This window comes from Spermophilus citellus, assembly GCF_964194105.1.
Source record: "Spermophilus citellus genome assembly, contig: SCAFFOLD_36, whole genome shotgun sequence".
Taxonomy (NCBI): domain Eukaryota; kingdom Metazoa; phylum Chordata; class Mammalia; order Rodentia; family Sciuridae; genus Spermophilus; species Spermophilus citellus.
In genome coordinates, this window is record NW_027673039.1 from 3,811,225 (window position 1) to 3,836,013 (window position 24,789).

At 53.6% G+C, this 24,789-nt stretch overlaps 1 pseudogene across 1 annotated transcript; it reads right to left on the reverse strand.

Annotated features, from left to right (window-relative positions):
• Positions 1-47: 47 nt before the first annotated feature.
• On the reverse strand, positions 48-20,726 carry LOC308640220 (myelin and lymphocyte protein-like; annotated as a pseudogene). The gene is made up of 3 exons: positions 20,635-20,726; positions 3,553-3,678; positions 48-122 (listed from the first exon to the last, which is right to left on the reverse strand). The product of its transcript is annotated as a myelin and lymphocyte protein-like (transcript).
• Between the last annotated feature and the right edge of the window lie 4,063 nt (positions 20,727-24,789).

A 24,789-nucleotide genomic window follows, 5' to 3' on the forward strand; every position in this document is an offset into this window, starting at 1 on the left:
GGCTGATCCGCCAACACCTCTGGGTTTTCAGCTCAAGTCTGGCTGCTTTATGACGACTTCCACCTAATTAAAGAGAACACAGCGTGGACCACGTAGAGCAGCATGGCTATGTAGGAGAACACCTGGAACCCAGAGAGACCCCATTAGTGTTGGGGGTGGGGGGCAGGCAGGGAGGCCCAAGGGTCCACGCTGCCTGGAGCACCGCATGGTCCTTGGGCTGCCACTGTCTGTCACTCACGCACACAGCCTTTCCTGGGGAGCTCAGGTGAATCCCTAATCCTCTCCCCACACAGCCCCAGGGGACCTGACTCAAGATCCCTGGGTCCTAGAATGCAAGATGAAACTACCAACTTCACCCAACGTCCAGGTGTGGTCAGCTGACTTGAAATGGGAACACTGAGGGCCCCTGCAAGGAAAGCATCCAGGCAGGTGTCAATGACTCAGTGGAAACTGCCCCCTCCCCCTCACAGGCACCAGCAAGACAGTGGCCACCAGCAATGGTGGTGGCTGAGCTATGATATCTGAGACATGGGCCTGCTGACCCTTGATGGGGTCTCCAAGCTCCTGGACATCCCAACACCCTATTGGACTCTTATCCTGGGATCCATCATTGCCCACCCAGGCAAGGGTGAAGGCCAGTGTCCATGGGAAGTGCGGGTCAGGGAAGGTAAGGAGGATGTCTAGCTTTTGTCAAAAAGAAGGGGCTCCCTAAGAAAGCTGTGACAATTGCTTACAATGAATCAAAATGCATTCTGATGCCATATATACCTGATTTAAATGACTTAATTAATCAATTAAAAATAATAAGGCTGTGAGAGGATGCAGCCATTTTGTCACTGGGAACAACAGCCCTGGGGTGGTGGCAATGGTCACTGGCTAGCATGTCACTTGGGCACTGCCTGCTCCTGTCACCCTCCTTCCTAAGGCTCACCTGCCCTCAAATTCAATCTCTGCACCTGTTTTTTTGACCTTGGGCAGGGGCCAAGAGTTTCCAGCCCAAGCACAACACTTAGGGTGGCCACGCTTCTGTGACTCTTGAAAAATGCCATAAACAGCAGTCATCAGGGTGCCCGCTCTCACCCTGCCCCCATGCTTGGGCAAGCTCTCCCCCCACTGGCCAGCCGAGTTACTTAATAACAAGCCTAAGAGAATTCAGCTCGGCACTCCTGGGTCTGAAGGGCGCGGTCACACCCGAGTGAGCAGCCCGGAAACCCCCCTGTGCCCATCTGATGGCACTCCCAGGCCATAGAGGCCCTTTGGCACAAGCCCAGCAGAAGCCCCCACTGTAACAGGAAATAGAAACTGTTTTGCAAATGGGGTGAAGAATGGCACGCTGAGGGCGGTTAGAGCCGGGACATGCAGGGATGGGTTCTGGCTTCAGATACCCTGCCATTAGAAGAAACCTCCAGATTTCTCTAGAAATCTCCGGGTCTCTGCAGGCAGCTTCCACCAATCCTGTTGGGCAAGGAGGTTCTGCCACCACCAAACAAGATGGGGAAGAAGCTCAGGTTCTGAGACATGTCCCAACCAGGAACCACACAGAAGCCTCAAGACAGGCCAGAAGCCTTCAAAGTGAGAGAGGCTTGGAGACCCCTCCCCAGGCCCCCATATGCCCTGCAATGGCCACCCCAAGACCACCTGAGGGGCATGCTATGGCTGGGAGGGATCTGGGGTTAAATCCTGAGGAACCATGACTCCCTCTGCCCCATGTCCTGATCCAGTGGATGTTTTTAGTGGATCTCATGACTGCATGGAACCTGGTTTGCATTTACCTTCATGATTTTGGTTCAGTGCATCTGCCTGCTGAGAACATTTGGATCTTGATTCTAGCACTCTTGACTTTACCTGGGCATGCTCATGACTATCCCACTCCACTAACAAAATGTGGGGACATAAGCAAACATGGAATGGAGAAATGTCACTAAATACTAAATATTTATACTAAATACTAAACTGCAGTGAAAATAAACAATACACATCTATACTTGACCACAAGATGAATCTCACAAGTACCAGGTTGAGAGAAAGAAGCCGGTCATAAAAGAATGGACCTGGTGTAACCCTACTCGAGTGAAGTTCAAAGGCAGGCAAAACTGAATTGGGTGCTAGAAATCAGAAGGTGACAGGTGGCAGAGTTGCACAGTGGTAGTGGTAGGACAAGAGGGGTATTTCTGGAAGCTCTTTATTTACTGAGTCTTATTTCTCCATCTGGATGCTAGCTGCACAGGGAATCTCACTTTCTGAAAATTCAGGCTGTACACTTGTGGCCTGTGCACTTCTCTGAGTGTACGCTGCCTTTCGATAAAAAGGAAAAGTCACAATACAGCACAATCCACTAGAGCCCAGTGGTTCTCAACTGGAGACCTGCCCCGGCACTTATCCACCCCACCTGGACTTTTCCATCAAGCATAGACCCACCAACCATAATCCATCTATGTTTTGCTACCACAGTCTGCAACAATTTTATGGGAACTGTCAAATGCTTTGCTGATGTCTGTTGAGAGAGCGGCTTCTGGGATTGGATAGGGAGAGGTAGAGGTGCCCCCGAGACAGAGAGAAGAATTGGAGTGGTCAGAGGGATGATGGTGGAGATGGAGGACCAGCGTTTCAGGGAGGGAAGAGCAACCAGGCTCCTGGCTGGCTGTGCTACTGCTTAGCAACTGGCCATGTGGGGAGACATCCTCACACTGAGGGACACTTCAGGGGGTGTCAGGGACCCCGAGGTGGCCATGATTAGGGAAGTGGTTGTAAGCTGGCAGTTTATCCAGAGAAAGGGTCTGGCCCACAGGGATGAGGCTATGAGGGACTTTTTCACCAGACCCCATCCCAAAGCTGGCCACTGCCCATCCCCATGGGCTGCTCTCTGCCTCTGCCTTGCCCCTTCCTAAAGGAGGAAGAGCCGGTCTGGCCACTGGAGCAGCTATCTGTGGGCTACTACCATATTTTGCACCAGGATCTGCATGACATGGATTGACTTCTAGAAATCTGAGGAGCTCTTTCTCGGGAACCCGTTCTGGTTTTGCACTGTACCCAGTTAGAAATCCACTGTCAGCCAGAACGAGTTCATGGGCCCAGGCGCACCCCTGGGCAGCCCTGGAAAAAGCTTCTGTGAAACATCCTTTCTCCCTGCCCTTCCCACCCAACCCATTAAAAGAAAATCTGTCCCTGACCTTAGTGTCCCTGTCCCTGAATGTCTGCTTCAGTGGACAACCCTCGGGAGGGCCAGGGTCAGAAGGGTCAGAGGCCCAAGTGTCCAGACACACTGCTCCAAACTGGTGTCAAGGTCACGAGTGGCACAGCACCTGGCCACAGAGAACACGGGTTCGCTCTGCCCTGCATAGGTACCCAGGTCATGGGGCTTTGAGAGGGTTAAATAAGATGGTGCAGGATCCATCAGACACTGGGGGCGCTCAGACGCCTGCACTCCAGGCCTGGCCACCCGGGTGCCTTGGGCTTAGCACTCCCTTCTCAGGGCACAGCCTCCGCTGCACCTAGGTGGCAGCACAGCAAGAGCTGCTTGTGCGCATGCGCCTGCTGGCAGGCGGGACTCACCACGGCCGCGATGTTCTCGCGGTAGTGCTTGTAGATGAAGCCATCCTGCATGGAGATGGTGGCCAGGGCTTCCAGGACGGAGGCGCTGAGGTAGAACAGGGCGGCGACGCACTGGTAGGCTGAGTCCTGGGAGTCAGAAGGGGCAGGGATGGGAGTCCAGGACACAGCGCCTCTCCCCACTTGTCCCCATCTGGCCTGGCTCAGGTCCCTTGCAATCCGCGGCTGCTTCCTCTGACTCCCACCCGCCAGTCCCCAGCCTGTCTCCTCACAGAGGTGGTGTGAACAGTGCAGCCCAGGGGAGCTGAAGTCCCTCATCTTGGGGACCCAGAAAGCACTGAGATGAAGGGTCCCTGCTTGCCCTGCAGGTGGCTCCAGCAGGAGGTGGGGACAGCTTGGAGTCTAATAGGTGGAAGCTGGCTCAGGGCCTGAGATGTGCATAGTGGTCACAGACCTGGCTCGAACATGGCCTCCTTGACCAGTGAGAGGACGAGGTCATTTCCATTGTTCTGTTTTTTTTTTCCATTTTGTTGGGTTTATTTATTTGTTTTTTTTTTTTTTCTGTTCCTGGCATTTTTCAAAGCAAAAGAGGTGAAACGCTGCTGTTTTTAGTTGTAATTTAGCAGAGATTTCAAGAGTCCAAGCAGGAGGCCTCTTGAGAGTGGGCGCCTGGGCCCTCTCTAGTGGGCAGGTATCCCGTATGAGGGTGCTTCTGGTCTCCAGGGCCTCACAGTGGATCTTACACAGAAGAAAGGCCACATGCCATTTGTGTTCCCAGATCCTTTCTGTCAGCCCTGTATAGAAGCCAGTGGCAGAGGAGCCCTGCAGCATGTGTGGCCTGGCCACTGGGGAGCCATGGCAGGGGCCAGCCTCCGGGACCCTGCTCCCCAAGGTGAAGGCAGCCCTCCTGGTAACAGAGGTGCAGGTGGATGGGGAGGGGTGGGGTGGTGGAAGAAGAGTTGGTCAGGCATGTCCAGCTAGTGGGCAGAGAGGCATCAACCTGGGACCACCTCTAGGTCTGCTCACCTGTGCCCATCTGAGGAGCTGGATCTAAGGTTCCTTGGCCATATGCTCCCGGGGGGTCCTGGACATCTCCTCGGGGCCTCAGCTTGAGCAGAAGTGTACCTGGTTGGTGGTGACATGGCCCTTTCCCCAACCAGGGGATGGTGGGAAGGAAGTCCCCCTTGCATGTAGCTGCTGACTCCTGGGGGCCCTAGGAGAACCACTGGCTATTCCTCCTGGGTTAATGGGCCTTGGTGTTCTGGTGAGTGGTCACAGCTAGACTCAAGTGCCTCATGAACTATAACCCCCGAAGGAGCACCTTGGGTCACCCATGGTGGGTGAGCACTCCTTTATGGACCTGTGGGACCCTTGGGACTGAGATGCTCCTGGTGGCCAGTGGACTTGGCATTGAGGAACACGGTTGCTCTCTGGGGGTTTTCTGATTCATGTAAGAAGGGTGCAGCATGGAGCTGGGTGCCTGGGCTTCCCCTGAAGCACCGGCAGGCAAAGATGAATTGGATCGTGGCTTGTTTTTATGTTTATGGTGGCAATATTGTAATTGTGGCTGAATCAACTGTAAAATACATTCAAGGTCACTTGGCACCCAGGTGGCACCTGGAAACGGCACAGTCAGAAAGAGCACTCAGCTCCTGGTCTGCAGTCATTTCAATTCACCTCTTACAACCAGATTGTTCCCTGTGTGGCCTGAGGTAGGAATGGTGGTCGGCAGTCAGGGGCAGAACAAATGACTGGAGATCAGAGCAGGGGCCCTGCTCCACGTGCTCACCAAGGTCTCACACATGCTGGTTGCCAGCTCTGGCTCTGAGCTTCCAGCAGCCACACAGAAGGAACTTGGGGATGGAGCCAGACCTGCCTTGGGTCTGCTTGCCAGCCTGGCAAAGGCGATGTCCCAGCCTCCTGGGAAATGCACCATCCCTGTCACTCCAGCTCTCTCTCTCTTGCACATGGATGCAAGATCCTGGAATCCACGGTCTGAACCTCTGTCCACAGCTGTCCATAGACCAAAGCCCAGATTGGGCTCAGCCCCAGCCCCCAGCCCCTGGGCAGACCACAGGACTCTGCCCTACCTCATTTAACAAATGGGCCCTTATAGATTGGGTTTTTCCTTTGCATTGTTTATCTATAGTAGGTTTCATAGTAAGAGTGTGAAAGAAAGTTTCTCTCTTTTTTTTGAGGGGGGTACTGGGGATTAAACTTGGGGGCACTTGACCACAGAGCCACATCCCCAGCCCTATTTTGTATTTTATTTGGAGACAGGGCCTCATGGAGTTGATTAGCACCTCAATTTTGTTGAGGCTGGCTTTGAACAATTGATCCTCTTGCCTCAGCCTCCCCAGCTGCTGGGATTACAGGCATGTGCCACCACGCCTGGCAAAAGTCAATTTCTTTAGATAGCTTTAAAGAGATGCGTTTTGCATACGGCAGGGCCCACCCATTACAGGTGTCCAGGTCAGTGGGCTTCACACAGCCAGATACACGCAGCCTGGGCTGCCCTGTGTCTCCCTAAGCAGCTACTAATCTACCTTCTATCTACAGAGTTCGCTATTCTGAACTTTTGCACGAGCGGAATCACAGGGGAACACCTTGCAGGTCATCCTTTGTGCCCTTCACTGCCCTGGCCAGAAGGTGCCCAGGGTATGGACAGCTGGCCAGCCACTGCCACAGGGTGGAGGCTCAGGGGCCATCGGGGAGAGGGCAGAACAGCTGGAGGGGAGTAGCAGGAGGAAGGCAGCAGGCGAGGCAGGGCCCAGAAGAGGCCTCGTGCCCTTCTTCATCCCACTGCTTGTGACAGAGATGAGTCCTGTCCAGCCTCGCCCTGGACTAGTCCCCTTCTCCTGAGCAGAGTCTTTTGCTGCTCTTCCCTCTGTGCAGGTCCTGTGCAGAAGCTCTTTGGCAGCGGCCACAGCTGTGGTGAGCAAAGGCTCCTCCCTCTGCTATGGCCCCAGGGCATCCGCATCCCACAGGGTCCACTGGACATGCGAGGGGCTCTGCCGGAGCAGGAGGCTGTGGCAAGTGGCCCAGCCTCCACTTTCTCTGCCACCAGGCAAGTGGCAGAAGTCTCCCCACTGTGTGGGCTGGTGTGAACTGGCTGAAACTGTGGATGTGAGTGTGAAGCGTCTGGCACTGTGCCCGGCACCACCCAATAACTGGGATAAGGCACCACCCACCCTGGAGGCCAGCAGCCCATCAGAGACAGATGCGTGAGCAGCAGCCACGTTCAACTGCCCCTCCCCACCCCTGCAGTTTCCACATCTGCAGATCCCACCAGCCACACACCTAAACTATTAAGAAAAATAGCTAGTGGTGGTGCACACCTGGAATCCCAGCAGCTGGGGAGGCTGAGGCAGGAGGATGGCAAGTTCCAGACCAGCCTCAGCAACTGAGCAAGACTCTGTCTAAAAATAATAAAAGGGCTGGAGATGTGGCTCATGGGTAAAGCACCCCTCAGTTCAATCCCCATATGTCACCCCACCTAAAAAATTCAGAAAAGTAATTTCATCTATAATGAATATGGTAGGGGCTATTTTTTCTTGTCATATAATATGGTATAACAACCAGGAACACAGCATTTACATTGTATTAGAAAACAGAACTCCTGCAGAGAGGATTTAAAGTATACAGAGGATGCAAATACCATGCCATTTTATACAGGGACTTGAGCATCCCCCGATTTGGGTAGCTGAGTGGGGAGGGGTGTCTTGGAACCAATCCCTGACAGCACAGAGGGACACGTGTGTAAGGAAGGTGGACAACCCCAGCCCTGGATGGCAAAGCAGTCTGACCTGGTGCATGGTATCCATTGACTCTCTTTTTTTTTTTTTTTTTTTTTGGTGCCGGGGATTGAACCCAGGGACATTAGGCCATTGAGCCACATCCCCACCCTTTTTACTTTTGACTTTGAGACAAGGTCTCACTGAGTTGCTTAGAGCCTCTCTAAGTTCCTGAGGCTGGTTTGAACTCAAGATCCTCCTGCTTCAGCTTCCTAAGTGGCTGGGATTACAGGCTTGTGCCCAGCTCCATGACTTTAAAAAAAAAAAAAATTAATGATGTTGATAGACCTTTATTTTATTCATTTATTTCTGTGCGGTGCTGAGAATTGAACTCAGGGCCTCACATGTGCTAGGCAAGTGCTCTACCACTGAGCCACAACCCCAGTCCCTCCATTGATTCTTGAAAGAAGTGGACTGGGCTGATCAGCAGGCCAAAGGGTGATGGAGCAGCTCTCCAGGGCGAGGAGGAGTGTGTGCCAAGCCCAGAGGATGCTGAAGCAAATGCAGGACCTCCAGATGACCGGGGAGCCCAGCACGAGGTGGAGACACGGGGCGGCAGGAGATGGGCTCAAATCGGTGTGAGCGTGGAGAGCTGAGGTGCGGCATGACTCATGGGAACTGGTGCCCACCCCTCTCCACCTACTAAGTGGGCAGAAAGCAAACAGAGAGCAGGCGCAGCACCCACACCTGGGAGATAAGGCACTCGTGGGCAGTGAGCAAGCCATTCCTGCCTGGCCTCAGGACCCGATGGCCAAATATTTGTCAAGAGCAAGGGGTAGGTGAGGGGTCAAGCATCTCCCTTTGTAAAGAAAGCTCCAGGCAACTTGCAGCTGCCAGGGGGCGAACGCTCAGAGGCAAGTGTTTTGAAAACGTTACTCACCCAAGCAGAGGCACTGCCCGGTGTCTGCTTACCCGCGTTAAAGTCCAGACAAGTCCCGTCACCTGTGACCTGCACCCCTTCACCATCCCTCCTAACAGGACAGTGCAGCTTCTAGCAGCTGTCACAGGTAGAACTCTCTATGTGGACATCCCGGTCAATTCTGCCCCCAGCTGGAAGCTGGGGGCAGGACCTGGGGCTGAGTCTCTGTGGTCCACAGTCCTGACTCAGCATCTCATCAGCTGGGACACCTTAAAAAAATGTGGTGCCCAGCACCATGCCCAGGAGCAGAGGACCCGGCTCTTTGCCCAGGGCCTGGAAACACATTTTCATAACATAAGGCTCCTGGTGATGTTCTGGTAACTCCAGCCAAACAGAAGAGGACACAGGTCCTTCCTGAGTGCCCTGCTTTCCAGGGAGGCCTGAGCTCGCCTCTGCAGCTCTGTGTACCTCTCTGTGCAAAATATCACCCTAAAATTTCCTCTCTTCTTGTTTTGATCTCTACCTTGACTTGAACATGAGACTAGCTTGTCCTGTGTGTCCTCTAACTGCCAGGACACAGAGTCACTGTGAATGGGGGAGCTGTGCGGGTTCTTGGAGGTCCCTCCCTGCCCTGGTATTTGGGGGATGGAAATCACCTTCTTTAATTCAGTCTGGGGTTGGATGCAGGGCAGAGCTGAAGTTCTGTAAGAACCAGGGACCACGTACAAAACTCTACAAGATGTTTTCAAAGATTAAAAAAAAATCCCCTAAAGAGATAAGTGTTTGAGGGAACTCTCTCTATGTGACCCTCAGGAAGATTCTTTATCTTTCTGAATTAACCCATGGGAAGTATACTGGAGTGGGTAATGGTGCGGACTCCAGAGACCAAGTTAGCAAGTTTGTATCTCAGCTGTGTTGACCCTGGGCAAGTTTCTTAACCTCTCTGTTCCCTTATCTAAAATATAGTGATGATGATAATCATGAGAGTTGAGAACCAGGTCCAAGTGAGAGTTCTACGTGCTTATAACCATTGTCACAGACAAAGCAAAGTCTCACCTGTGGCCAGGTGAAAAGCCCAGGGGTCTATGATCTCTACAACTCTCCACTTCCAAACTTGCTGAGGGCTGAAATTTAATAATTATCTCAAAAGCATCAAAAAGTACAAAACACACAATCTCCCAGAAACTGAAATCTGAGAAAAATTCATCTGCCTCTGCAGAAGGAAACGGGACAGGCGCGAAGACAGAGGGAGGCCTTCCTCCTAACAATGAGCCTCAGTCCCACCAGGGGAAAGGAATTCTCCAGCACATTCTTGAGATTCATCTGCAGCTTCCTTTGCCTGTGTGGCTGAAAGGGCTCTTCATCCTCATCCCCAGCACTTCCCTGCAGGCCTTGGTGACTGAGGTCCATGCCAGGGGCTGGCTGGAATTCTCTGGATGCTTCCCGGGCGGGGTTCACTGGACCCTGTCAATATCTCTGCAGCAGAGACTCCTCTCCAGCAGAACAGGCTAAGACCTCAACCAAAGCTGACCCCCACACCTGGCTCTCCACCCCACCCTGGGAGCCCCCTGCAGGCAAATGCCACCAGAGTGAGAAGCAAGAGGAACAGGCCACAGCACTCAGACCTTGCACCCAATGCTGAGCCATGCTGCCATTGGGCCAATAGGCAAAAATCATGTCCCCAGGGAGGGAAAAGAGAGATAGCCTCGCCAGATGAGTGGCATGTGTGGATGATCCAGGCTTCCTGGGGCTCTGGGCCGGGCAGGGAGCTCTCCTGAGACCTCCAGGAACAGCAGCCCCAACCAGCCACCAACTCTGCTCTCACCCAACTAGTTCATCACTCAAGGGTTATTTCAGCGCCAGGAGGAGGTATGTGTGGGTGGTTTGTCCAGCACAATCACTGTGTGCTCTAGGAGAGGCCAGAGGCCTCACCAGCTCCAAGGGCGATGGCTCACGAATCCTCCTGCGTGTTCTGTGGAAGACGGGTGGTTTTCTTCTGTGAGAGTGCATGCATGTGTGATTTTGATGTGCGAGTTGTGCATGTGTGGGCATGTGAGCTGATTTGTGCAGCTGTGGGTGTTGGGCATATGTGTGTACCCACGTGTGCATGTATTCTTGTGTACAGAGGCTGGTTAAAGAGGAGCCACCATGGAGGAGGGACATGGCCTCACAGGATGACAGACTCTGAGACCAGGGTGAACGCAGGGTGCCAGGTCACAGAAGAACACAAAAAGGGGGAAAACAAGACCCCTAAACAGTGAGGCCTCCCAAGGCCCTTGGCCTGCCCACCCATGATAGGTCCAGAGGGAGGATGGGGGCCTCTCTCCCTGTTGGGAGGGGAGGCTGAGAGGGCAGGAAGCACACACCACAGGTTTCTCTAGTCCTTGGGAAGCCCACCTCCCAGGTATGGAGGCACAGGTCTCCTGACTAGTCCAGGCAGGCCTCCTTCACCCTGCCACTCAGTCATGCACTGGACAGACTCCAGAGTGACCACAGTGAGCCCTGGGGACAGGCACACCCAGGGAGATAAGCCTTATTCAATGACACACACATGGAGGGCGGGCCTGTCTCCTTCCTCTCCTCTTCAGACTGGCTGCTGGTCCCCACAGGAGCAGCTTTGGGTACACCAAGGGTAGATTCAGGCTTTGGTGAAAGTGTCAGGGCCCCAGAAGGACCAGCAAGATGCTCTGCCCGGGACAGGAGCAGAGTCCAGGGATCTGCACTGCTGCCTTGTCCCTGATGCTGATCCCATGGGAGGGACCTGGGGAGGAGGTCAGGTAGCCCTGTGTAGAGAACCCCTCCCTCTCTTCCCTCTGGAAAGGCAGGTTATTGGGAGTCTGACCTCTGGGCTGCCCCTGGGATGAGCCCTGAGTGTGCTCAGGAGGCCACCTAGCTCAGCTTACCTGTGCCAGGGGCTCCCTCCTCCGACCCCTTTGGTTCCAGGCTCCTTCCTTTCAGAGGGACCCATCATGATGACCCAGGTAGGCTTAGACCATGTCCCTTTATCTAATCTGAAGAAGACAGCAGGACTTGGGGGATTTGGGTCTGTTTGTAAAAAGTGGGGTAGAGACTTGGAATTCCAAGAAACGGGGGCCAAGTTCAGGCCTGCAGTTGATATTAACAGGTCAATCCCCGTCCAGGCCCGCAGCTCCACCCAGCCTCCAGCCCCTGGGAAGCCTGTCCCAGGGCACCAGCCACCACAGAACAGGCAACAGCTGACTTCACATCCACCCCCCACCACACACCCCACACTAGCTACAGAACATTCATTAGCTCCCAAGTGAATCAAAATGCCTCTCGGATCCAGGTCCTCATTTGGATGGAAAATTTCACCTGCCACACCTCTACCCACCGGCTTCAGCCAACAAGATAAACAGAAACCCGGAGTTTCTGTGAAAAACACAGAGTAAGCCACCTGGAAAAGACAAAATCAGTGGAAACACTAGACCAGAAAGCTGCAGCTTCAGTGCAAGAAAAACCAAAGGTATTGACAGGAGTCACCAAGCCGGCTGGAAATGTGGCCAGCAAACACACAGGAGAGTGTGCCGCAGCCCTGGGGGACACTGCCCACTGGGCCGGGCACTCTTCCTGAGGGTCCCAGGAATACCCTCTTGGGGATTGGTGATGGATGTCGGTTGCACCCCTCTGTCTGCCCCTGAGGCCAAGGACTCCTCTCATGACCTGTAAATGTTGGCCAGGTGGGAGACTGGGTGGAGGGAACCGGTGGGGCTGGCTGGCAGGGCCACCTCTGGCAAAGAAGCCTCCCCCTGGCCCCCACGGCAGTGGACATGAGTGAATGCTGGGGCTGGATTTCGGGGGTGCCCGGAGACCCACCACGGGTGGTTCCCTTCCTGCCAGGGCCCTAGATCTGACCACGCCTGACAGGGAAGACAAGGGGGGAGGTGAGGGCAGGCTTCTGTGCCAGGGCATGCCCCTCCCAGAGAAGATGCCCATCCAGACAGACCCTGCACTGCCACCCATGACAAGTCACTTTGGAAAGGCTAATCCCTACCCGTGTTAATGGGTTCCTACACCTGGGGACAGGTGCAGCCATCAGTCTGACACCGGGAACCACAATGCTGCCCCACCCATCCCGCACCAGTCTGGCCGAGTGGCACACAGAGCAGCCCAGCAAGCGCCCGGTCCCCGATGCAGAGAAGACTAGATGGGGAAGCCACTGTGCCTTCTCCTCAGCTGCCCCATTAGGCTGGCCAGGATGGCCCTCAGCCCAGCTGTCCCCTCTCAGTGCAAGAAGGACCACTGGGAAGGTCCTATAGAAAGTGGTATCTGAATGGGACAGGGGACGGAAAGAACAAGCTGAGTGTCCTCAGCAGCCCCACCAATCCCAAACCTCACCCCACCTTGCCTCGCACACTTGGCCCTGAGAGTGGCACACAGGGGCACCTGAGGTGCCAGGTGGTGATGGGTGGGCAGGTTGACCAGTGATCCCAGAGCACTCTGGCTGGACTGAGGGAGTCCTAAGACCCACAGGGGCGTGGCTCCCTTCCTTACACACTCCTAACCTAACTGTGCCTGACCTGTAGCCATGAGCTGCAGGACGCATCATCCTACTGGTCTTGGTCTGTGCAAGTCACTCTGTGATGTTCACACAATGACAGACTCACCCATGGAAGGGTTTCTCAGAACGTACAACTGTCCTCGTACAACTGTCCAAGAACCCCACCATAGTCCTTGAGGTGGGGCTACTACAGCCCCATTTTATTGGCTTGGAAACTGACACACCCATTGCCTACATGCAGACAAGCTGTCCTCAGAGCCCAGGGTCACCCAGGGTCACCTGTCGGTCACCTAGTGTCCCACCGGCAGTTTACCAAGAAATCGCCCAGAATATTGGCATCAGGGAGAGAGACCAGCCCCCTTGTCCTCCCTGGCTGGCAGCCGCTGGGGCATCTGGACAGTAAGGGCAGGCAGAGGAGGTGGCTCCAGGAAGCTGGCTTCTCCCTGCCCCACCCTCCACCTGGACAAAGAGCCTCCATCAACTCCCGGCCTTGGAAGGGGAGGAGTAGTACCTCACCCCTCATCTGCAGGCGCAGGGTTCCTGTCCTGGGACGCAGTCTTGACCCCTCACCCGCCCCCACCCACAGGCCAGGGATGTCATCTTCCTCCCTTTCTTGGGGTGCTCACCCCTCACAGCCCCTCTAGGGACCTTCCAGAGTCAATCCAGCAGCTTCACGGGGACTTCAGTGTCTCTCCCAGTGTGTCCTGGACACCCTCACAGGAATCTGAATTTCAGGTCAACTGAGAGTGGCCATGTCACCCCACCTCCGTCCTCCTACTGTCCATGTGTGTGGACCCATCATGGTTGGTGACAAGCTTTCCTTTAACTTGCTACATGTTCTCCCCAGGCCCAGGGCCTCACTGCATTAAGACGACTCCACGCTGGGGGGTGTGTGGTCCCACAGGGACATCCATGAGGAGGCAGCGGGGACACCCTGAGACCCAGAATGGTAGAGAACCCTGGGTGGTGCATCTCCACCCTGGGACAGCCTGGGGCAGCTGGAGGCCCAGCAGGCACTCTGGAAGCCGGGCCTCACCACCAGAATGTAGAGGCATCTTGGACCTACCATGATGCAACACCAACAGAGACCTACTCCATTCTCCATGCTCCTCAGAACCACCTAAAACCGGAGGAGGTCAGCCACATGACCTGGGTTTCCTACTTCAAGGCCATGGGTCACTGCTACCACCATCCTCACACCCATCCACACCAGGGGACACCTGCAGGAGGATCTCTCCCACCATTGCCTGTCCCTGGAGACTGTGGGCCCAAAGTGCCATGTCCAGGGACTGATGGTTCAGAGAGCAGGAGGAGGCCCCAGACTGGCTCGTGCCAAGGTAGAAAGCACCCAGACCCTCCTGCTGGGCAGAGCGGAATCAGCCCCCAGCCCCTGTCTAGCTCAAGACGGGCTGGCCCTAGGTGGCCCCGTCCCAACCCCTTCTCTCAGGGAGGATGCTCTGGGCCCAGAGCAAAGCCCACCCCTTCCTGAGGTCCTGAGAACTGGTGTGGACTGGCAGAACCACTGCTCTTGCAGTCTCCTGGCTGGTGTAGTGGGTGGAGATGCCAATGGTCACCCTCTGTCCCTGGCCATCTGAAACCTGAGTGCTTTCTTCCTGGCAGCAGCTTCTCGGGTTCTCCCACTCCCTCCTGAGAGCGGTCAGCAGAGGGGGTGCCTCTGTTCCCCCACAGCCAGGGCCTGTGGGGTGACTTGGGAAAAGCATTAAGGCAACCTGTTGAAGTGTCGCTGGGACGTGGGGCAGCAAGCAGGCAATCCCATGGTGGCCACACTGAGTTTCCAGAGAACAGCTCGAAGTCCCTGACTCCTGATCAAAGCAGGCCTCGGGTTCTTGAAAAACTAGAAAAGTCACTTCTCAAAGCCAAGATCACCCCTCACCCCGCCCCCAGCACCAGAGACTTCTGTCTATAATTCTCCTTCCTTCAGCAAAGACGTAGGAAAGAGAAAGTCGGGCAGCACGGGACTGTACCCCTCCCTGAATAGCCCCATCGAGGGGCCCATGACAGAGGTCAAAGACCCCGGGCTGGGAGCCAGCGGATGCAGCAGGAAAGGTCATCCCAGCTGCTGTCCTGTGCTGTCCAAGTAGGGCCAGTCCCACTCCCTGGGGGCAACAGGCCAGGCTCCTGGCTGAGGCCACTGGAAAATTTCTCCTGGGACAGAGAATCCATGCCCTGGACCCATGAGAACCCCAAAACACCTTTTGAAAAAGCCTGAGGTGTGGCCTGGGAGTGGGCAGATGACCACTCCCACTGAACCCTGAACCTGTGTGTGTGTGTGTGTGTGTGTGTGTGTGTGTGTGGCGGGGTGCAGGGCTTATCACTTGCAGATTCTGGGGCCTAGTGACTCAGAACCTGCTGAATGTGTTTTGATTAGGGCAGTGGTGTACTGGTCAGCTTCCCATGGCTCTGAGTTTCACTACCTGCAGGGAGAGAAGGAACCTAAGCCCTGCCCAGAAGACAAAGTCCTTTCTAGAAGACAAAGTCCCTCTTAGGTGCCTGGATGAAACAGACTGGCCATCACAGTAGGATGTGCTCCAGGGACCCTGGGGACCCAGTGACCTGGGCAAGATTATCGTTTTATGAGCCTCAATTTCCCCCCAGTTCTGAAAATTAGGTTTCATGATTGGGAATCTCGTCTCCTAGGAGTCAGGCTGCCTGTTCAATGAAGCCAGAGTGTGGACCACCCAAAGGAACTGCCATCACCCCGCAACCCCATCCTGGCTCTGTGGAGCACCTCTTCCCCAGACGGAGGAGCATCCAAGACTTGTCTGGTCACTCTCAAGTAATAACAAGACCCTCTTCACTTTGGATCACAAAACAGCTCTGGTTTAAGTAATTACCTTAGAAATTAAAGCTGCAAACCAATTCCATGGCTCCCCTATCCCTCCTCCACCCCCAAACACGGGCTGGCTTTCACCCATGGATGGCCGACCGTGCTGTTCTGTGTGCTCCTGGGGCATGCCGGAGGGGAAACACCCACCCGGGATGGAATTCCTAGCACACTCTCATCCAAGAATGGTTCTCCCCATTCTTTCTTTGCCAGCCTGCCTACAGGGGAGGAGGGAGGTGGGTCAAGGGTCTTGGCAGTGTCCCCAGGGACTTCCTTCCCATGTTCTGAAAGGGTGGAGGTCTCTTCTCTCAGAGCACTTTGTGGGAGAAGTGGCCTCCTGGGGTCTTGGCCACAGCTGGAACAGAAAGCATTCCATGGGAGCCTCCTACCGGGCAGTGGTGGTCTGGGCATCATGGCGGCCCTGGCTGGGAAGGGAGGAGGAGAGAAAGCAGACACTGTGGCTCCGAAAAGAAGCGTCCTCAGTGGGTGGGGCCTTTTTTTTCTTGCAGGGGAGGAGGCCATAAGCAAGGCCTGGACATCTCACCCCTGGGATCCAGGGGGGATGCCATAACCCCACTGCCTGGGGGGTGCTTGGAAAGATGGGGGCAGGCTGAGGGGCTGGGTCTGCTTCCCACTTCCTGTGAGGACCTTGTAGCCTTCAGAGTCAGGAGCTCTGGGATAGGGGTGCTGAGCCAGGGGGAGCTTGCCAGGCCCACCCCTGCCTGCTCCAGTGGGCAGTCCCCTGCCGTGGGAGTGGACTGCAGCTTCACCCTGCTGGCCCCAGACATCTGCACCTCCCAGGCTATTGGGATGTCAGGCCTGAGAAACTGAACCGTGACTCATCATCGGCTCGATGCACTACAAAATTAAAAAATAATGAAGCGTTTCACATGCGACGGGTGAGCGAAAATTACAAAGTCTGACGCTACCAAAGGGGGACAAGGATGAAGAACAATGGGGACTTTCATAGGCTGCCTGAAAGAGTCAGAGAAGGTCCAGGTCAAGCCTGAAGCTTATTTATATAGTTTTTTTGGGGGATAGGGTTCTTTATAAATTAATTCAAAATTAGGCAGAGTCTTGGAAGGAGCCTGGGCAGGTGGAGGCGCTGAGCTTTCTACTAAGTCCCATGCTGGTGTGGGTGAACAGGGATAACTCTTGGGGACCATAGATATGCAACACCTGGGAAAACAGATTGTGTGCCCTCTGACCCAGCAAGCTATATCCTTCCTGCATTCCCAGAAAAATTCCTGCAGCAATTACAAGAAAGGTCTTGCCAGTGTTGTACACAACAGCTAAAACTAGCAAACCAGAAATAGCCAAAATATCCACCAAGAGAAGAATCCATAAAGAGCATCAACATGTGTAAACCTCAAAGCATCATGTTGCAGGGTTTGTGCAGGATGCTGCTGTCATTAACAACACCAGGCTCATTGTCACAGTGCAGCCTTATGAACTTCACCTTTGGCCTAGGGATATCCCTGAGGGAGAAGGAAGGAGAGAACAAGGGGCTATCTAGCAGGCTTAGACACCATTGTATAAGCTTTATTTCCTTAACACTAAGAAATAAGGCAAATTATTATTGTACGAGGGACTGAATCCAGGGTGCTTTACCACTGAGCTTCATCCCCAGCCCTTTCTGTGTTTGTTATGAGACAGGGTCTTGCTGAGTTGCCCAGGCTGGCCTCAAGGTTGTGATCCTCCTACTTCTTCCTCCCAGATTGCTGAGATGATCAGCGGGAACCCCCGTGCCTGGCCAAACCCAGTCATCTTAAATCAACCAGTTCAGTGGTGTTCAACATGTTCCTAGTGTGGTGTAGTCATTGCCTCTATCTAATTGCTCCCCAATTCCCACCTCCCTGAGTTCCTGAAAAACCACCAGGATGTGTTCTGTCTCTACAGATTTACTTTCTGGGATATTTTATATAAATAGAATCTTACAATCTGTGACCCTTTCACTCTGTATACAGTTTTTTCTCTTCTTTCTTTCTTTCTTTCTTTCTTTGTACCAGGGATTGAACTCAGGGGCACTTAAACTCTGAGCCACATCCCCAGCCCTTTTTGATATTTTATTTAGAGACAGGTTCCCACTGGGTCCCTTAGGGCCTCCCTAAATTGCTAAGCCCATCTCTGAACTTGCCTTAGACTCTGGGGATTACAGGGTGTGCCACACCCGGCTTCTGCATACAGTTTTCAAGGGTTCCAGACTAGAGCTGCTTTCAAGGTTGATCACTTCTGTAAGATGAATCAGAACTGCATTCCTTTCAATTACTGGATAATTTTCCACAGTAGGGAATCTATCCTAAGTTGTTTATCCAATTCATCCATTGATGGGTACCTGGACTGTTGGCCCCTATGGGTCATTGCTGATAGGGCTGCTAGGAACACATGTGTGCATGTACTTATTTAATTCCCTGGTTTGAATCCTGTGGTTGGGTATGTAGGGGTGGAATTGCTGGGTCCTAGGGTATTTTTTGAGGAACCACCAAACTGTTTTCCAAGGTATCTGAACTCTTATATTTTCAGAAACAATGCACAAGAGTTCCAATATTTTTCCATACCTCAATCAACCCTGTTATTTTCCATTTTCTTTTTGTTTGGAAGTTTTATTGAAGGCCTTGCTGCTGGACCCATTTAAACCAGAACAGCCAGCCTAATGGTGTGAAGCAATATGCCCCATGGTTTCCATCACATTCCCCTGGTGACTACCATGGCAGAGTATAATATGTGTTTGTGTGTCTGTTCAGGTCATTTGCCCATTTTCTAGTTGGGTATTTTTTGTCTTTTTGTTGAGTTGCTTCATAGTCCACAATTTAAGGAAACCCTCCCAGGGGCAGCAGGTGCCCCTCAGACCTTTTTCTTCTCTACTCCTTCCTCACGTCAAAACACGCACAGCTCCATGTGTACCATCCATGCAGAGGAAAACCTGAAGGGTTAGTGTGCACCTCTTCTCCACCCCGACAGCGGCAACCCTGCCTCTAACACAGAAAGCAAGAAAGAAACTCAGAGGTAGAGTAAGATGTCCAGGGCCTCCAGGGAAGTGACAGCTAAAGGGGGAGAATACAGAAGTGGAAGAGAAGCAATTTCTAAGACAGCTGACAGGGAAATGGTATGAACCAGGGGGAATTTATTCATTCTGGAAACTTCTACTACTGGTAGGTGACAAAACCAGGCTAGAGGAGTAAGTTTAACAGAAGGTTCTCAGATTTGCCCGCCCCCCCCCAACTTTGACCAAAGATGGCTGTGGTGGGTTGGCTGGGACCCTCCTCCCCACTCCCCTACAGATTAGATCTTGCTGCCTGGCTGGGCTGTTCCTACCCTCAGGGGCACTCCTGCCCTCCTGCTGAGCCACTAAGAAGAGGCCAGGGAGCCCTGGGAGGTTGTCCCTTCTGGGAAGTCAGGGCAAACCATTTGCCTTCACTGAGCTCCATAGGGCTTTGAAGATTCTAAGTCACTCACAGGACATTCAAGAGACACTAAGATCTTTTTTTGTTGACAAGCCTCTCTGCCCATCACATCGCACCACGAGACATGATTTCTTAGAGTTGCAAAGCTCTGCCTTTGTAAATACCTCTTTGTAAAGCCCTGAAAGAAGGACTCACTCCTTAGTCCCGGGTTCCAGGCAACAGCTGCTCATTTTCAGAAGTCCAACCTTCCACAGACAGGAGATGGGAAACAGAAGCTCCCAGAGGAACCTCATGAAAGAGGAAAACCCAGTGGGTATTCTCAGGCCTAGGCCAGACCCAAGGGGACTCCTGCACGGAATCCATGTGCCTGGTGCTGTTGGGGGTTTTTCCAGATAACCTGGAAGGTAGAAAATCCCCAGGTGGCCCCAGAGCCAGCTAAAGACCCCTCAGAACTTGAGCAACCCCCTCCCAACTTGGGGCCTGGCTGTCCCTGTCTATAAATAGTGGGGCTGGGCTCAATGCTGTCCAAGATTTCTTTTAAATATTACTTCCATGTTCTGGCTATGCCCAGGATTTGAAGTCAATCCGGATGAATGATAGCCCTGCCATGGAGCAAATGGGTTTCCCGTGGCCCCTCTTCCAAGTCCTTCAAGGATGACACAACCTCCTCTCTTCTGTGTAAACACCTCTCACCATCAGACAAGAAGCAGGGGTCCTGCTCTAAACCTGTCAGCTTCCCACACTGTCCTCCTTACCCAACTCTCTGGCTTCTGCACCGGGTGGTACACACAGGAAAAGGTCTCCCCACCTGCCAACCACACCCACAGAATTAATAAAGCACACGCCCCCCCCCCCAAATAAAGCACCAAAAGCCCCCAGGGATTTGATGCCGCTGGGGATCTAAAGCCTAGCGACACAGTGACACCTTACCAGGAACCCACAGTGAAAAGATCTTTCCTGCAGCCACAGGGGCTGCTCAGTCCCTTCAGCGCAAGGCGGGACCAGCCGCAGGTGCTGAGCCTTCTCCAGCCCTCAAGGTCAGCCAAGCCATGGGGACTGGCTCCCCGCCCTCCAGGGGAGAATGACTACGGAGCAAACTCTGGCCCCTATTTTTCTAATTCCAGGTCAAATTTGTCTCACATACATTCATTCGTCGGAAACTTTTAAGAGTCCAGAAGAGAATAATTCGGATTCAGTTTCTCTTGATCTCTAAACTTCGGTCGGCAATACTTAGGTTTCTATTGCTGATTTCTTTCTTTTCTTTTTTTAAACAAAGCCCTGTCCTTTGAAAAACTCTAGGCATCCTTACAAGGACTTGGGCCGACCACAGGGCAAAGAGCGGGGTGAGTTTTCCCTGCACAGCCAGGCAGAGCAAACTGGGCGTGCAGCCCTGAAGACCCAGCGCAAGGAGACCCCGCCAGGCTTGCTCCCAGCATCTGACCCTGGGTGCGAACTGTCATTGGTCTAGAAGGGAACAAAAGACTGGGCGGTGGGAAGGACTTTCTGAGGGTGGCCCCCTCACTCTGTCCGTGCTACCTTGACGCTCCGGGGACCCGCGCAGCTTCCAGCTTGGGCCCGGATAGCTGCGCAGTGCAGTGAGAGAGCGGCCACTGCAGCCATCCCGTCCCCTCCCGGCCCTGGGGCAGGGCGCGCGCGCCACTCACAAACTCAAAGACGAAGAGTAAGTCTGGGAAGGTGGCGAAGACGAGAAGCCACTGGGCAGGGAGCTGCCACCCGAAGCCGCTGCGGGAGCCATGCCGGCGAGCTGGCATCGGCCTCGGGACTGGACGCGCGCGGCTGCGGCTCCGGCTGCTTGCTGACCACTCGCTTGCTGGCGAAGCCCAGTGGCTGGGCACCTCCGCACGCGGGTTAAGAGCTGGGGCGTCCGGGGCATCGGAGGGCGGAGCCCCAGGCCTGCCCCGCCCCCGCCCCACCAGGGGACCTGGTCAGGGCGCCGCAGGCGCAGCCCAGAAACACACCCAGGGCACTCTGCGGACTCGCGGAGCCAGGGACCGGGAGCTGATGCCCACGTTCCACCCAGGGCTGCCACCTCTGCCGAGAGCAGGATCCGTGAGGCGTTTTGAGCTTTGCGCGCCTTGCAGGTGATCGCAGTCCTTTAAGAATGATGGCCACCAATAGCCTGGTCTCTTAATCCTCCCCTAAGGGACCCCTTGGGTCACTATTGCTTTAACTCTTTAGTTGGGTCTCCATCTTTCCGCTGGGCGCTTTAATGTGCAAGACCTCCGCGTCCTGGTTCACCGTGGGGAGGGTTCCCGGTCCTAACCGCAGCTGCAACCTGCTGGGTCTGCCTGGGAGTCCCTGAGATGGCTCTGGCCGTGGATGGATCCTTTCTTGCGTAGTGGGAACCCAGCAAGGGGAACCTCGCACCCGCCCCGTCCTGATCCTCTTGATGCAGCCGCTGTGTCTGAGTGAGAGCAGGGCTTGCTCTCACCTGCAGCGGTGCTGGGCAGGGTAACAGTGAATCCACGGCAAGAAGGAGCATTGATAGAGATTGGAGGTGGGACGACCCCGCACCTCACCCCAAGAGCTTTGACTCTGTTGACCCTCGCGTTGTTTTATGTTTTTATCGTTTGTTCGTTGTTTTGCATTTTTTTTCTTAACAATTTTGAAATTCTTATTTGCTTTTATTTTTAAACAAGCATCACACTCCCCTAGTTGCCCATTTAATTTACTATTCTCAGTATCACTGCCGAGTTTCCTTTACAACCCTGATAACCTAAGGCATGCCAGGAGGCAGTGGCGTCAGCTTTCAACTCACACCCTACCTGTACCCAGGGTCACTTCCCCCTCTAGCAGCTCTGTTCCCTTTCCAGCTGCTAGAGAGAGAGGAAAGGAAATTCCTTCACTTGTTTTCCAAATAAAATGCCCTCTCCCTTGACTTATGAAAGGCACCAGGCATTTGAAATGAGAAAGTCCCATTCTGCTTTGGTGAGCCTCTTCCACCTTGGTGTCTTGGAACTGGGTGCCGCAACCCAGGGCAGGACCTCTTTGACCATAAGGGGCTGCATGGTTTTCTGGGGCCCTCCCCGCTTGTCCTCACTTATGCTGGGAGTCTTCCAGCTTGCAAAGTGGACCTCATGGATCCCAAGAGAACATCTTCCTCCCAAGGAAACTGTAGACAATCCTGAAAGCCAAGTGGCCACAGAAAGTCACCCAGGGCACAGGATGACAATAACCCTCCAGCAAATCCGGCCAGAGTGGCTTAGCAATTTCTCTGTGGTTTATACTAATTGGAAACTCACACAAAGCTCCTGCCCACTCAATACCGTCTTTGCCCAGCTTTGAGGCTTAGCTGTGCTTTGGTTTGGTTTGTTATTTCACTACCTCTTTCAACCCTTTGTTGTTAAAGTCCTTCATGCTTGGGCCAGTGACTTTGGGGGAAAACCTGGTTCCTGATGCACCCCACAGAGGCTCCAAAGAGCCAGCCCTCCCTGAGTAAGGTATGGGTGGAAGAGTCTCTGCAAGACACTACAGAGGATTAGGAGGGCTCCTGGGTCCAGGACAGGAGGCTTGTCCTTATCTGGTGAGCCTTCATTTCACCTGGAGTCTTTTGCCTGATGTTCACCTTCTTTTCCAAACTCGAAACACTGTGGAATGTCTCCTGTCCCCATCCCCACCGCCATTTCCGTCCCTGATGCAGTATATTCTTGGCAGTCAACCAGGGACCCAGCCCTGTGTTCTGTTCTCAGTAAATATTTCCCACTATCAGAAGGCCCCAGTCTCATCTGGGCCAGATGCCCAGAGAAGAAGTGGAACAACCCGGGTTGAACATAAAGAGCACTGGCCAATCCAGATGGGCCTCTTCACTTGACAGCAAAGCCTCCCCAGGAAGTTCTGGGCCCCTCCTAATGATTTGGGAGGTTTGTATTTGTAAAAAGTCTAGGATCTCAACTTGGTTTCCAGCAGGCGAGATATATATATATATATATATATATTTTTTTTTTTTCAGCCAGCAGTTCTCTGCAGGGGCCTGAGTCTTCCCAATAGCACAATGGGTGTGAATGCGTGTGGGTCTGGCATGAATCTGGGCTTCCTCAAATTATCTGATGGCCTAGGGCAGGTTTCTACAAAGTAGAAACTGGAAGTCACGATTGCTGTGCAGCTGAGTCAGGAAAAGGTCACTTCCAGCTTACGTGTGGATAGGGAGGGAACAGATGGGAAAGTGGGACGTGTTCAGGGAAAGACTCATGGGGTAGGAATTGCCGATGAATAGCAGCAGAGGCAATTTGGTTTTGAGATCAGTAAGAGGACTCCCTCTTTATGGATGAGGTAACAACCTCAGAAAGGTTAGGCAGCTGCTTAGTGGAACTCAGCCTTGAACCTGAGGTTGCCGACCTCCCAAGCTGCAAGCACTTGATTGAAACCATGCTTGAGATGGGCAGACACCCATCAAATGCCAAGCTCCACACATCATCAGGTGTGGCTCTGGCCCTTGCTCCCTGGAGCATCTATATGCTGCTGACAGGCCCTGGGACCTTCTCTCCCCTGACAGGGGACACAGGAAGGTGGGGTCATCTTCCTGGTACAGGTGAGAAAGCTGGGAACATGCCTGCTTCAGAGCTACCCAGAGCAGCGCATTTCCACGGATGGCATGAGACACTGAGGTCCCCTGCTGGGAGGATGGAGTAATGCAGCCACAGCTGCCTTGACCCTAGATGTGGAGAGGAGCCAGCTTTACCAGGGCCCAAACACCTAGCTCTGCAACAGCTATTTAGCCCACGTGATCTCGTTTGGTCCCAGAGTCTCTCTGGTGGGTGTCACCCCACCATCCAGGCTCAGAGTGGGTGGTAGTATGTCTAGGTCACGTGGTGGCCAAGCAAAGCTGTCCTCTTGAATCTAGCAGGCAGGCTGGCCAACTCCTCTGTGCCCACTGTACAAAGCCACAGACTTGAAAACTAGAAGTGGCAGTTGTTCACCAGAGGGCTGGCCTCTGTTGGCCCTGCCACCACTAGGGACAATGAGCCGCAGAGTCGCTCTTTCTTCTTTGCCAGCCTCTCTGGGCTCGTGCTGTCTAGTGCTCTGGCATTCTGAGCACAGAGCTGGGCTGGCATCTTCTGGGAGTCTCCAGGAAGAAGGCAAGTCCTTCTCCTCTGGAGAGTTCCATCTGAAAGGGATGTCACACTAGTGTTGGTGGATACTTGGCCAGGCCCCTCTTTGGCTGGCTAGGTCTGCACTGGGCCCTTTCCCTGTCACCATAGGCCAAGTACCAAGGGGTGGCATCTTAGTCTGTTCAGGCTGTTGTCACAAACTGGGGAAATTATAAACAACAAAGATTCAAGTCCAGTTGAGGCACTGGCAAAATTTTCTGTGGAGGCCGACTCTCTGGTTCTTCTCTCCGATGGTGCCTTCTTGCTCTCTGAGGGGTCTCTGGCCTCTTTTACAAGGGCACTCATTCTATCCTCAGGAAGGGGCTCCTCCCTGTGACCTAATTACTTCCTAAATGCCCCCCTCCTGATAGCACCACCTTAAGAGTTAAATTTCTACACATAAATTTTTTGGGTGACACAACATTCAGACCAAAGCAGCTGGCACAGAGACTAATCCTTCTGCAGTAAGTTGAGGTGGGAGCAGTTTGTAGCAGAGCCCCCATTTCTGGGCACTTCTAGGGTGGCAGCTGTGTTCCTGCCCTGAAGATGCAAACTGAATAGAGGTCCCCAGCCTGCATTCCCTCATGAATCCAAGTTCAGTTTGCACTGGGCAAAGAGGAGCCCATAGAGGAGGGTGGACATCACCTTGGCCTGTATGAAGTGCATTCTAGGGTCCAGACATAATAAATGTGTGCTGATGTTTTGTGCTGG